Below are 10,600 nucleotides of genomic sequence, written 5' to 3'. Positions count from 1 at the left end.
TTCCTGTGTGTGTGTCTGTGTGTGTGTATCTGTGTGTGTGTGTGTGTTGTGAACAAGACAAGATAGTTTTCCCAAGGAAATACTCAGAGAAAGAAATGAGGGTGGCCATGTTCCCTAAAGAGACTGACTCTTCCCTCGGCAGCCATCAGTTGCCAACAGCTCCTCCAATAGAGGTGGGGGTCTCGGGGCCCCTTCCCCCACCCGTGTTGGGATTACGAATGGCTCAATCTTGTTAACAAGAGCTACTGTAGGTTACTCTGAGCAACAACCACCCAAGTTTCAAACCAAACCACACAATGACCTTTCCCAACCTACATTCAGCTATTAAATACTCAATACGTCCAAATCCAACTGAATATTTTCAATGTATATATAATAAAACATGTGTAAATGTCCCTATTATGCAGAGGGGAGAAAGGTTCAAAACTCTCCCTTCAGTCATCAACCTTACCTCCGAGCATCCTCTAGCTATCACTCTTGCCAACATTTCATTCCACACAGTCATAGAAGTAACCTTTGAGGCTGGCTTTGGGATATGAATATGCCATTGCTGGGACAGTTCTATCTGTGTTATCACAAGGTCATATCTCAGTTTTGTTTATCCCATTACTGACTGAGTAACTGAGGAACATTACAGTCTTTTTTTTTTTTTTTTTGGTTCTTTTTTTCGGAGCTGGGGACCGAACCCAGGGCCTTGCGCTTCCTAGGTAAGCGCTCTACCACTGAGCTAAATCCCCAGCCCCTACAGTCTTTTTTTTAAACTTTTAATTTTATGTGTATGTGTGTTTTGCTTGTGTGTGCGTATGTGTGTGTTTGTGTGTCCTCTTGTGGACAAGAGGACAGGGAAGGCAATTGGATCTCCTGGAACTGGATGTACTGATGGCTCTGAGATGTCATGCAGGTCTTTGGAATTGGTCCTCTGGGAGAGCAACCAGTGCTTTTAAACACCGAGCCATTCCCCAAACCCTAGCTTTTGAAAATCATAAATAAATTGTTATAAACACTCCCAAAAAGTATATTATATAAACATAATGTTCCTTTACATTGGACAGACACCTGCTCTCCCTGGGACTACAAACACGCAGAGCCTCCTGTTTGCTCACCATGTGCTTTCCCCACTGAACATCTCCTCAGGCCCAAAAAGTGACACTTAACTTTAATAAGGAGCTGGCAAATTTTAGTTTTATTTTGTTAGGCTGGGAATCAAACCCAGGAGCTTGCCCGAGCTGGAGAAGTAGTCTACCTACACCACAAGCCCTGTCAAACATTTTCAAGTGTCTGCACCATTTTATGGTAGCCCAGTAACATGTGTAGTTGTAACGGCTCCTTGGTGTCAACCAACCCTAGGTACTACTGCAAAAAGATTGGAGAATTGGTTGACTTTGCCTTTGAGGGGTGAGGGGAATATGTCCTCACATCACTATGGCTAGCCTAGAATTTATGCTCCAGGCTAGCCTCAAACTTACAGCTATTCTGCCTCAAGCCCCTAGTACTGAGACTATCACAGCCCCCACATTTGACCGCTCTTGTATGTTGTCCAAATTTTGGTTTCTATTTCCCCAATGGCTCGCAATGTCGGGCAGAGTTCACAGCTTTCTTGGAATTTCCGTATCTTCTTTTGTAGAGTACCTGTTCAATGAATCTTTGCACATTTTAAAAAATGGTTTGTTGATTTAATTTGCTCTTTGTTTCTTTCTTTCTTTGTTGTTTGATTGATTGGTCAGTTGGTGAGATTTTTTTTTTTTATTATTTGTTTTATTTTGCAAGCTGGAGCCTCATATGTGTTAGACAAAAGACTTCCGCCACTGAGCAGAGGGTATGCTCCAAAATACCCTCAAGGGTGTGTTTTGGAAAAAGCAAGGCTGAAGGACTACACACACACACACACACACACACACACACACACACACACACACACACACAGAGGCAGATTTGGCCAAGTGATTATTGGCAACAGTATGAAGACAGCAAGTGAAGAACAGGTAGCATTTTTCATGAAACAGAGCTTACACAAGGAAAACACCCTGGGCCTCTCACACTAGTCACAGTTGCCAACAGGCCTAATTAGAAAAGACAACACCAAAAGTACAACGTTAAAAGTAAAGTGGTGAAACAAACTTGTCCAAAAGTACAAAAATTTTAAGAATTTTTTTTAAAAAGAGGAAGTTTTGCTCTATGACAGATATCGAGAAGAGGACACAGAAGATACTCGCAAACCACATATCAGATAAAAGGCACGTACTCAGAATAGAAGTCCTACTTCATTTAGCCCCATGTGTTCCACTCTTTCAGCATCAACAAAAACCTCCTCAGGTTGGGATTTAGCTCCGTGGACGAGGCCCTGGGTTCGGGCCTCAGCCCCAGCGAGGCAGAGGATTGCGGGGGGTGGGAGGGATAACAAAAACCTCCCCAAATAAGCTGGCATTCAACTGTCTGGATCATTGTGAAATAAATGTAGCTCATTACTTCCACTCTTCAGAACAATGTGGGGTTCCAGTCTGTTACAGCTAAAAACTTCTGGCCTTTTGTCTGACAGTTGCAAGGATGATTTCCTGTAACGTAACCCCGAGGGGTCATATTTAATGGGGATAAGGCCAGCCAGGTTTATTTTATACCTGTGTGTCTTATATGGATATGCAGATATACATTCGAGTGAATACACACTATAGGAAATATTTTCAGAAATGTAAAACATTTTTTTCTCTTTTTTTTTTTTTTTTTTCCGGAGCTGGGGATCGAACTCAGGGCCTTGCGCTTGCTAGGCAAGCGCTCTACCACTGAGCTAAATCCCCAACCCCAAAACATTTTTGAATAAGCCATGTATTTTGTTTTATTGAGACGCCAAACCCTATTAAATTTCTTTCCCTCCTCACACATTTTAAAATCAGAGACCGCCCCATTTTGAATGAACTCTCATTTCTAAAAACACCTCGATTTGCAAAAATAAATGCTGTGCCAAAAAAAAAAAAAAAAAAAAGTGCTAGGCCTTGATCCACGCTGAGCGTAAGGTAATTTCCTGGGCAATGTATGTATTCCCGGAGTCTAGAAAAACAGACTTTAGGCACCCCGATTATCGGACCACAGATTTATCAGTCACACTGGTGCGGTGGGCGCACTTTGTGCTCTCTTTGTGCTGTAGACTTCTTACTAGTGCAGTTTGTCCCACACCAGAAGGGAACGAAGCGATCATGTAAGCGGAGGAGGTGCCGGGTAAGTATGTCCGCTCTTACTTAGTCCCTCTTCCCCAGTGAGAGGTCTCCGTGGGTAACGTGGGTAACGTGGGTAACGTGGGTAACGTGGGTAACGTGGGTAACCCGGCTTGCTACCGAGCCTCTGACTCAGTTCCATTGCCAGGTCTCACTTGGTGGAAGAAGAGAGCTGACTCTAGCAGATTGTCCTCTGATCTCCGAATACAGGTCAGCATGTGTATGTACAATAAATAAATAAATGTCATAAAATAATTAGAATAAGAGTCTAGTAGCCCTCGTAGATCTTTGTTGTACTTTTGGGATAAGATGAATTTGCCATTTCACATTGATGGACGCTGTGGTAGGTACATTAGCCTAACAAGGAAGGATAAACTATGGACAGAGCCAGGAATCGGCCTGAGCCCATCCGTTTTCGCTGACTGCCGTTTATCCCTGTTACTTAGAATTCGGATTGGGCATAGTTGCCTCTTCCTCTACAACGCTCTTGGATCTCAGCGGTGTGTGACCAATAACATCTCCGATCCTGAGTCTAAAAGGAAATAACAGATTATGCCCACCCCGCGTGACTTATTTCTCAGTACGTTTAGCTCATCGTGTGGGGAACTTTTGGCTTCATTTATTTGTACGAACAATTTCAAGAAAAGAATTTTTTTCCTTCTTACTTGTAACTCACAGTTCATCTTTTAAACTCCCAAGATTGCCACTAAATAGGAACTGAGCGATATAAAATGAACTTCGATTTTTTTAAAAAAAAATTATCTAAAATAAACCTCAATTTAAATAAATAAAAAAAAAAGGTAACCTGCGGGGCAATGGTGTCGCATGTCTTTAATCCCAAATACATTAGCCTGAAAGACTTATTCCAAACAGAAGAGATGATGTTCCATCGGTCCCCACAATTTAATTTCAATGTTACTTTCCAAGAACTGTTGTTTCATTTACATAATAAATATTTTTCTTCCAATTGTCTTGAATGTAGAATTTTGTTTTGAAATATGTATTTTATCGTACATTTATTAATTTACCAAGTATACTTTCTTAAGTGTCACTACGCACCAGTAAGCCTCCCGTGTCACCTGGAGGACCTAAGGACGGCTGTAATTGAGGCCGTCCTAGGCGCACTCAAGTCTGAGTAGGATAGCGCCCCAGGGTGTGCTGTTGCTGGGGCTCAGCTGAGCTTTAGTAAGGAGGGGGTCGGAAAAGACGAAACTTAAAATCGGACTGATTTCCGGTAAGGAAGGAGCCAGGTACAGGGAGATCTAGGAACAGAATGTTCTAGGCAGCAGCCACAAATCACTGCCACCCCACACCCTGAGGTGGGAAAGGTGAGGAGTGTCGCAGGCACAGAAAGACGGGTGTGACCAGAGTGTTGGAGATTAGTGCAGTAACTGAAACTCCCTCTACAGATAAGAGGCAAGTGGAGGGTAAGATTGTATCTTGTTTTAATTTTACTGGAATTGCAGTGAAAAAACAGCCAATGGGGATTTGTATAGGGGTCGGGGTCTTTTTTAATTGTTACATTTTGTTTTTAAATAGCTCCAACCTCCTCATCTTCCTCCTCCTCCTGCCCTGCTCCCCCTCACTCTTCAGCCCCACACTAGCCTGGAACTGATGTGTAGCCCCGCATCGCGGCTGGCCTTGAACTTGTTGCTGAAGGGTGAACACCTCACCAAGCTGCCAGCATAGTTTTAAGCAAGTGAGCTGTATGATCACTTTCATTTTTTCCACCAAGATTTATTTAACAAAATCCAGTCACGTGCAAGTGTAGAATTCACGGTGGTTCTCATCTCCAGACTGCTCCAGGAAACATTTCTCTTCCTTTGAATCAGTCATTTTATCCGTTTCTAGTCTCTACACTCCATTTTATGCAGGTAGTTTTATGTTTGCATCAACGGGATGGCATCTTGGAGGCTGTACTGGAATTCTGCCCAATATACTGTGACAATAAAAGAGTAATTGTAGAACACATAATGTAGAAGAAACTGAGACCAATACAGAGGATTTACTAATAGATTTGCTTAGGAGACATCAAATCAAGGGAAATATAATTTAGCTAAGGGAGCACAGCTCCTTACCCCGAAGATAAGGTGATCTTTTAGAGACAGATGATGTTTACAATGTTAGGACCTAAAAGTTTATTCATGAGGATTCCCCAGCCATTAAACTGCCCATCCCAAAGAACATGCCTCTAACAGGCCACTCAAGGGGGCAACACAGGGCCATCACCACCACTAAGCCCTGGCCTACCATTGAGTTCTTTGTGCTCTTATCATGAAAGACAGCGTCTTGCCAGGTGGGCAACATGACCCTGGGTCGCAACTCCTCAAAAGAACAACACTGGTGTACTTAAACAATTCTGACAGTATCTTTACTGGGTAAATCTCTTCCTATCTGCCCAGGTGGCCAGACTTGCGGCCTCCCCCATCTCTGTTTAAATTGTTCAAAGTGTAGCCAAGGACCTAAAAGAGATTTAAGGGTGAAAGTATAGTGAAACCTAAGCGAATCTGTCGTTCAAGGCCAGTTCTTCCTTGGTCATTAGCCCCAGCCAGGCAAGCGCCATTAGAGTTTTTCCTTGGCTCTACTATGCAGAGCGATTTCTCACTGAAAAGTCATATCATTTCTAAGACACATATGAAAGGGACTTTTAATGTGACCAGTTTTAAAAGGGCATGTAGGGAATTCTCTGGTGGTCAATGTCAGAAACACATCTCGGGCATCCTTAGGTAAACAAGGCAATGAGGTTGAAAAGCTGTAGGATACTGGGAAGGACTGTCGAGTATCGAGTATGGGAAGGGCGGCAAGGAGATTGGAAACATTGTAATAACTGTACCAGGGTCTGGACCGCAGCCCGGATTCAAGCATCTTCTTTCCCTTCCTTTTGTCCTTGTTTCTGCGTTTATTTTTTCTCATTCTCTCTCTGTTTCGCCTCATGTAACTGTAAAGATTAGATTCTCTATCTACTCAGTTCCTCCACTTGGTAGAGGAAATATCGAACTTTTACAATCCACTGCTGTTGCTCTCTTATCCACTCTAATTTGACAAAAATGCAAGAGAGGGACTTCAAACCAAGGGAGTATCGGCTGTACGTCTCGGAAGAGCACAGCAGCGTTTGTGGAGGAGAAATTCCTGGGAGGTTGTGCACTAATCACTAACGCAGATTGCTCTTCCAAGGAGATAGAGGAGGACTGCCTCTGAATTACTAAGAGGGATGGGTCGTATGGGGGACAGTGGGGGGACAGGTTGTCTGGTGTATTCCATTTCAAATCACAGAGCCTATCTACAATTATCTTTTTTCTTAAAAGATTGCCTATATGTTATGTTTTGTGATATTTGTGCATTAACTACAATAAAAACACTTATAGAAGCATATCATGGGGTTTCTCTTTGAATTTCATGGAGTCCATGTGTCTTAAAATTGTACAGTAAATTAGATATGGTAGGTTCTCTCGTGAGACAGACAGCTTTATGGGGAAGGTTTAAGCATCAAGGCCATGGCCCTGCAGCCAGCCAGACCTCTCCGGTTAAACTGTAACCCAGCTGTTTAAGTGATCTCCACCAGGTAAAAGGGCCCGCACACTTCAGGGTCTTCCTCTATGGACGGAGGAGAATAATTCAAAGGGCTTCAAAGGGCGCCCTTGATAATTTGTTCACTAACGTATATGAAGAGCTTACAGTGATAAGAGAATTCAGGAAGTGTCCATTTTTATTTTGTTTTGCAGTGCTGGAAATTGAACTCAGTCAGAGCCCCTTGGCTAAGCTGCTGCCACAGCCCTAAACATTGGCTGTTTATTTTAAATGTAGATTTGGATGGTTTTGTTTGTTTATTTGTGGTTAGTGGTGGTGGCAATGGTGGTGGTGGTGGTAGTGTTTGAATCCAAAAGGGGGTACAAAGAATCCATTAAATGAAAGCCTTCCTAGGGTTAGACAGCAGAATCAGCAGTTAGGAGCATTTCCATTCCCAGCACCCATGCCCGGTGGCTCACAACCATCTGTAATTCCAGCTCCAGGAAGGTCTGGCTGAAGCCACATACACAAACCCACAGACAGACATATAGGCATAACAATTATTATCGGTCTCATGGTTATTATTTTAAAGCACAGATCCTCTCTGTTTTAATCTCTCAAAAAAAATAAGTTACCCAATCACACCCATGTGTATGTATCTGTTTATTAACTGAACGCTTGTTCATCAACCAGTCAAACCACAATGTAGAAATGATGACTGTCTTTATTACCTCAGAAGCAGTAAAAAAGCGAGCTCTGATTGATAAGGGAGAAGCCCAGGCATTCTTAACAGGTCGGTTTCCTGGCAGGAAGTCCTTCGGATTTTGCTACTCGGTGATCATTATCTGTGTCTAAATTTAGAACTTTAGTCGGTCTTTAGTATGGACTTAGTCCATCACTGTTGATTTTAAAAAATACACAGTAGCCATGGTGGCTTGCGTTTGGTCTTTGTGGCGGTTTGAATGAGATATGTCTCCCATAGGATCAAGTATTTGAACATTTGAACACTCGGGTCCCTGTTGTTGGTGCCATTTCTGGAGGGAGCTGGATCTGGCTGGAGGAACTCTGGCCTTGGGGAACGGGCTTGTCTCAGTTCCAGCTCACTCTCTTGCTCTGTGTTGGAGGTTGGAGGTTGAAGATGTGAGCCGGCGGCTTCCCGCTCTCGTTACCTGCCCCAACAACTTCACCAGCATCACGGATTCTCTCAGATTCTCTCCAGTACCATAAATCAGAGTAAATCTCTCCTTCCCTAAGTTGTCTAAAATCTCTTCTTCCCTAGGTTGTCTAGGTCGTGGTGTTTTATTATAGCAGCAGAAATGTACCATCAAAAGAGCAAAAGCAGAGTAATCTTTTATTTCATTTCTTCCTTCCCAGCCCTGGAGCATGTGGTGATTTGAATGTGATTTGTCCCCCTAGGCTCATGCTTTGGAAGCTTGTAAGGTGACTGTAGGTGCTGTACTGGGAGGCTGTGCGACCTTTAGGAGGTAGGATCTAGCTGTCGAAAACAGGTTACTAGGTGTGGGGACCTTTGAGGATTGCAGCCTGCTTCCTAGGCACTCTGGGCCTGGGCCCTGTGAACAGCCAAGGCCACACCATGGTGGATGAATCGCTCCACCCCTTTCCTGCCACGATGGACTTACATGAGCCTGTTTGGCTGAGCCACATAAGTCTTTCCTCCATTGTGTCTGTGGAGTAGGTTGGTCCCAGCAATAACAACTTTCTCATGAGGTCTAAAGGGGACTACAGATGTGTGCTTCCCTTCCTTGTCCTACGGTGAAAGGCAGCAGGGTCCCTGCTCTCCTCTGGTTGGTTGGTTTGTTTGTCGGTTTTATTTCGTTTGAAACTGGGTGCTGTTAGCTAAGCTGGAGCTTACATTATCCTGTCTCCGTCTCTCCAACTGGGCAGCACCATCCCTGGTTAGAGGACGCTATCGTGCGTGCTGTTAAATCCTAATAAAAATACGTAATGTATACAATCCCCTACTATACTCAGATACATGCCGGTGCTTTCACTCATTGTGGTGGCTAATCCTGGTCGTCAACCTGACCATATCTATGATCACCTAAGAGACATGCCCCCGGGGTTGGGGATTTAGCTCAGTGGTAGAGCGCTTGCCTAGGAAGCGCAAGGCCCTGAGTTCAGTCCCCAGCTCCGGAAAAAAAAAAAGAACCAAAAAAAAAAAAAAAAAAAAAGAGAGAGACATGCCCCCTGGGTGGGTCTCTGAGGAGGATTAGCGGAAGAGTAGATGGTCTCCTAGAATGGGCAGGAACTCCCAGAGTAACCCAGATGTGAGGAAGTCTTAGGGGAGAGCTATCATTCCTTTTGTCCACCGACCTCTGCTGTGCGTGTTTCTACACTGATACTTTGTTTTACCCGAACCTGCCCAGGATGCCGGAATGCAGCTTCTTTGGCCTTTCAACAGGAACAGAAGACCAGCTGCTCTCCAATAACCCTCTAGGCCTTCAGCCCCAGATCGAATGCATCGACACAGCTACGCCTGGATTTTCCGTCTCTCTAGTGCACAGGCAGTCATTATTGGACTACCCAGCTTGTGTTGTAAAATCCAACCTAAGAAATCACCTTTGTAATATATATTCCCATCAATTAGTTCTGCTTCTCTGGAGAACACTGGTTAGCATGAATGCACACACACATGCACATACCAGTCTCATTTAAGCCTCAGAAAAACCCTGTGGGCTAGACACTTCTATTCGCCCTATTTACAGATATATTTTTAAAGAGACAGAGAGAGTTCAAACGGGCGACTTGCAGGGTCACACAGCTTTGTTGGTGTAAGCACTGTTATTTGAAACAGGGTGATCCAGGATAAGGACCCAGTTATAACCACTCCTAAGCTTCCTTGCCAATTAGAAATCGATTCCTCTATGATTCAGAGGAGTAGAAGTGGTTTTGCATAAAAACAACCAGAATCTATTAAAACAAACAAACAAATAAAAACAGGCTGGTTGGGCTTTTTGAAAAAATAGCCTGGGCTGGTTTCAAACTCATGACCTTCTTACTTTACCCTTCCAGGTACCAGGATTACAGTTGTGCCTCACCGTGCAGCTAAGAAAAAAAAAAAACAAAAACAAAAACAAAAAAAAAAAAACTACTTACAAGTAGAAAATAGGATGGCAGATAGTAAAGTCTGCAGCTCTACAAGTCGGACAAACCTAAGTTTGACAATCATCTAATATTCACACTTTAAAAGTGAGGTTAATATCAGCACTGACCTCCTACCTGTTGTGAGGACTAAAGGGATAACCTAAAACGTTTATTACGGAGCATGTACTAAACGACCCATAACTATTTGCTGTTGTTCTTGTTTCTGTTGGCATTTTATTCATCTCCCGATTCTCATCCTTCACACCCTTTTTCCTGCTGTTCCAGGCAACTTTTCCGACAAAGTTGAGCCAAGGTTGAATGTTCCTGATAACCACTGTCAGGCAAGCGGATCTTCACCTTTGTCTTGTAATTCTATTTGCTGCCCACTCAATTGTGATCGGCTCGGTGCCCCTTATAGGTTTTCATCTACAAATTATAATCCTGAATTTCCCCTGCCAGGCAGCTCTCACACACCTGTTGAAAGTCCTGAGTGACAGGTTGTGAATGGGCTGCACCGCCCTTATCATGGTTCTCAGAAAACTTAAAAAGTTGTTCCTAGGGGGACAATCATTGCTTTGCATCTCATTACTGAACAGAACATCTGAAAGAAAAATATCAATTTTTAAATGAAATTACGGGCCTGGAAGGGAAGCATAAATGTAAAATGGAGAATACCTCATTATCACTCTTTCAAGCTGCTGGAGTGAGACTCGAGTCATTGCGTATTCCAGCCCTAGAAAGTCTCTCGGAGATACTAAAGACGTCATTATGTGCACAGCAAT

Source organism: Rattus norvegicus, chromosome 9, assembly GCF_036323735.1.
Source record: "Rattus norvegicus strain BN/NHsdMcwi chromosome 9, GRCr8, whole genome shotgun sequence".
In the NCBI taxonomy this organism is placed as follows: Eukaryota; Metazoa; Chordata; class Mammalia; order Rodentia; family Muridae; genus Rattus; species Rattus norvegicus.
The sequence above is the reverse complement of the archived record's forward strand: the minus strand, read 5'-3'. Positions refer to the sequence as shown.